The sequence below is a fragment of the Agelaius phoeniceus genome, chromosome 5, assembly GCF_051311805.1.
Source record: "Agelaius phoeniceus isolate bAgePho1 chromosome 5, bAgePho1.hap1, whole genome shotgun sequence".
In the NCBI taxonomy this organism is placed as follows: Eukaryota; Metazoa; Chordata; class Aves; order Passeriformes; family Icteridae; genus Agelaius; species Agelaius phoeniceus.
The window spans coordinates 8332501-8337415 of NC_135269.1; positions in this window are offsets into that span (position 1 = coordinate 8332501).

Sequence of the window (4915 nt, forward strand, 5' to 3'; positions counted from 1 at the left end):
TTTGGATAAGATTTTGTGGTAACCACAAATAACAAAGGGAGGAAGATTGTGGAAAGGTAAAAAGGGTGATCTTGATTTGCAGCAGGCGAGCTAAGAATTCCCTGCAGTCCCTCAGTCCTACATCCCAGTCTCTTTGTGCTGCTTTGCTCTTTAATAATGGCTTCTTTTTTTTTTTTTAAAAAGGACAAGACAAATTGTCTAGCCACAAGAATTTAAACAATGCTTTTAATCTGAGTGAAGAAATGTACTGCACTGCTTGGCTGCCTTTAAAGCATACTATTGCAATATGTCAGCAAAAGGTGTATTTGTAGAAGGGAGAGCTGTAACTTAATGTAGCTGCACCATAAAGTTATTTATCCCTGCTGTGCTTGATTTACAATTCTCAATAAGTTCCTTGACATTTTTTTTTTCTGCTGAGAAACCTTGAGGTGGTGCCTGCAGAGGTGGAAGCAGGGGGTGATTCACTGCTCCTCACCCCTGGTGCTGCCCTTTCCTCTCAGCCAGACAAGCTGGTCCATGATTAATTTTAATTCTTCTTTAAATAACCCGAGTTTTAGGAAAAGGGAAATTTCACTGCACCTTTTCATCTGAAATGCACTGAACAGCACACATTTTTTTCTTTAATGGAAATAAACATTTCCACCCTAAGGGCTGGTGACATCTTGATGCTCTTTTTGCACAGATCAAGTGCCTGACATGGGTCTGCCTCTCCCCCGTTGGTCTCCAGCTGTGTCCTTCCTCCCTCAGCCTGAAACATTCTGCTTTACAGGGCCCCCACATCCCTGATGGGATCTTGTCTGCACATCTCTCTCAGGCCACACCAGTGGGCTGTGGAGGAGATTCCATAAATCCATGGAAAAGGACAGGGACTCTGATCATGTCTCATTTCCCATCAGGGGAGCCAGTGCCAGATGGTGCTCTGGGACTCAACTCAGCCCCATACCCCAACAGACTGGTTGGGAATCAAAAAGTGTTTCCCATTAATTCCTGGAGTCCTCAGTTTCCTGGACACAAAATGTGCACAAAATGTGCATTTTGTGTTCACAGCCTTTGCAAAGAACTTGATACATGGCTCGTAAGGCCAGAAAGTTTGGCTGTTCCTGGGTGCACACATTTTCTTATCACACATTTGGGAGGGTCTGTGCACTCCCTTAGTGAGAACAGCTCTGCACACAGATATAAATCCATGTATTGGAAAGCAGGGAGACAGATGGCCTCTATTACCCCATGTAACCAAACACAGGATGCAGATGATCTGAAACAATTAGAATGGGAGTTTTCCTATCTTAGAGTTTTAAAGAGGTTTCATTCATCATGCGCTTAGTGGCATGGCTCTAGCTCCAAGGACGTATCTGAGGCAGAGATTTTAAAATATTAATAATAAAGCTTTTCTGCTCACTGTACCATTATGATTGTGAAGTGTTTGCATGAGCACTTAACACCAAAGAAACTGATATGCATCACCCCAAATCCTTTGAGTTTCCCTTTTTCAGGGGATTCATGAGAGTGCTTCTCCACTTCCTTCATGCCAAAGCCACCTTAGTTTTTAGGAGCAGTTCAAACACTTATCTGGGACATTCCAATGACCAGCTCACCTTGGCCCAGCAGTGATGGAGCAGGGAAGGCTCCTGTTTTCAGGTGTGGGAGGAATTGGCCTGTTCCAGGGAAACTGGGAGAATGTTTGTTTGGCAGGTGTGTGTGTGTGCTGGCTTTACCCCTGTTTGTTTGGCAGGTGTGTGTGTGTGCCAATTTACCCCATCCACCGAGGCTGCTCAGCCCTCTGGAATGCTCCTGCCTGCCCCAAGGGCATTACTGGGCAGGGGGAAGGTTTTTGTCCTATAAACACAGCTGATCACATGGAGCCACCACTTCTCAGCACCACCTTATAAGACAAAGGGATGAGCTGGGAAGAGATCATCTGAAAGAGGGACCGAGAGAATCAGAATCCTTAAATCCATATTTAGTTCCTGAGCTGATTTTCTCCTGAGTGTTGCTTCTGAGTAACTCCTCCTGTTCAGCAGAAGTCACTGTGAAAAGAAAACCAGTGTTTGTGCACGCCATGTGTCATAAATCACTTCATCGCACACTGAAGTGTGGCCAGTCCTGGGTGAAAAGCAGGCAGATGTTTGACATGCCATGGCACAGCAGCTCCCCAGAGCAGATTGCAGTGGGGCAGGAAGAATGCCACAGAACTGCAAAGAAAGATTGAGTTAGGAGAGTAATTACCAAACCTGGACTATGTCCAGGACACTGGGGCAAACCCTCCTGCCTCTGCAAATTTGATTTTAACAACTTTAATTTTAAACACCTGATAGTCGTATTTCTTGCCAAGGGAACAGATTGCTGAGGAGGCAGCATTTCCTAAATAGAAAAAAAAAATCCTTAGAAAATTAAGAAAGGAAAGAAGAAAAACCAACAAAAGTTTCCTCCTATAAGATTTGTGACACCTCAGTGGGAAACCCATGAAATATCCACTACAAAAACACGTTTTCTGGGTTGTAGGTCAATTTAACTTATAGCACCCCACTGCTCAGGCCAATATTTTGTGCATGGAAGTGAGGAACTGGAGAAAGTGAAACCACACAGGGGCATCAGCAGAGGGAGTCCAGGTCAGAGCAGTACAGAAAAAAACCCAAGAAGAACCTGCCTAAAATAGGAAGAAAACTCAGCTTATTTTGCTATTGAGACATATTTGTGCACCAGCATTTATTGGTGACATTGCAAAAATCCACCTCTGACAACCAAATGGTTCGACACACCAGGTTGCTTATGTGGAATTCAATTGTGTCTACAGCCCTGCAACAAAACAAGCAAAGCAAAAAGAACACCTGAAAGAAAACTTCTTGCATAACACAGACTCTCAGGATATTGGGAGGAACACTGCTGACCTTGGCTACCCCTGAGATTTGCCATGTGAGCAGAGCAAATCAGTTCTCACAGCAATTTGCAAGCTTTGGAATAAGCAAGTCCTGACCTTGCTTCAGCACAGGGGGATGGAGTAGGTGATTTTCTGGGTTCCCTTCCAGCCAGAAATTTCTGTGATATCAGGGCCCACTCCCAAAACCTATAAACCAGGTTCCAAAAGATAATGGAAAAATAATAAAGCATCTACTACTGCAAGTTGTTAGGTGCTGCAGGAAGCCAGTGCTGCCCTGCAGAAGGGTGCCCCATAATAGTTTGCAGACAAGTGGCTTTAAGTAGAAGAAGCTGTACTTGCATCACCCTGAAGTAACTAGAAGCACATGGAGAATCTATTTTCCTGGCTTTTTCACCCAAGTGAAACAACCTTCTCCAGTTGCTGCTGAAAGGAATTTAATGAAATAATCTATATGTGAGATTATTTCCATGTTTGCACAAAACATGAAACAAGTGTTCGGGACTTGCTCCGTCCCATTTTCAGGCTCTGCTTGTGTTGCACATGGGACACATTTATTTCAGATGGAAAAAATCTGCAGCACTGATTTCCCTGGTGTATGTGCTGCTCACACCAGGGTGCTGGATACCTCTGGAAGAGCAGAGCCTGAGCTGTGGCTGCTGAGCACGTGGCCCTGGGTCACACAGGAGCTTCAGTTCCCAAAGGGAAGGAAGAGGAGGGCTCAGGCAGGTGCAGCTGTACCTGTGTGCCATGCTGAGGATGCTGCAGCCTCCTGCTGTGCAATGCCCACACCAATCCTTACACCAGACCTTCAATTCAAGGGCTGCATGAAAACTTGCACTGTCACTGAGTCATAATGAACTCCTTGCTCACAGACTATGAACTGTGGCTCATGGGGTGAACATCCTCACACCAGACCTTACACCAGCACTTCCACCCTGCTCTGAACACAGCCACCATGAGAAAGTGTCACTTTGGGGTTTGGGGGGTGGCCACAATGCCCTGCAGCCAACCAAACCCAGGGCTCAGCTTTGTTGTGGGGTTGGCTTGGCATGTCCAAGGCAGTGGATGCCCAGGGAATGCAGCAGAGCCAAGCTCTTGTGTGTTGCATTTTTAATCAGCTCTGCTGCCTCAGTGCAAGAATGGGAGTGTTTACACTCACTATCAAAAAAAGCAGTACTATTTTTATAGCTTTGCTACATACTGGCCTGTTCCCAGGTGCACACTGTTAAGCAAGAAAGTACAATTCACAAGTTGAACAAAATAACAAAGTGTTCCATGTTCCACAGTTTCTCCAGCAGCCTGGGAACAAAACATACTTATATTTTATCCACCCTGCTGGTGATGAAACTCAGACACTCATCACAGGTTTGTTATTATTTTTTAGCCATGACACAGAGAAAACTATAGCAAAAACCATTTTTCTTTCCCTTTTAAAACCCTTTTATATTGAAAAGAGGCAATGGCTTTACACAGCTATTTGTCCATTACACAGCTGCTTGTCCAGAGTAATGAAAAGGACCAGAGCAAAACTTCAGCTTCAGTTCTCCTCTGGTGTAAATCAAGACAGTTTCACCACAGAGCAGTGGAGGTGTCAGTGCACACCAGGATGGGGTTAGGCCCTCTGATGCAGATGTAGGAGATTAATTGCAAACGCTGGGATGAAAACAGCATTTCTCTCTTCTTTTGTGCTACCCTATATCCTCACCTCTGATAGTCTGTCTCTTCTAGGACTATTAATGAATTGGATTTTTTAAATGCAAAGATGACTTTAATGAATTGGCAAGCAGAAAGACATCACCTTCTCTGACCAGCAGGAAACCCCAGCCCTGAGCTCTCAGCCACACCACAGCTGAGGCTGTCTGTAAACATGGACAGCCCAGTGTCCAGCCAAGGTCTGCGCCTTGCAGTCTCAGCACACTGAAATTCAACTCTCAGCCCATTGGTTTCTCTGGGTCTGGATTGAACTCAGACACTTGACACTTGAGACTGTATGTTTAGACTCAGATATTTATTATTTCTTATCAGTAAAACAGTCTC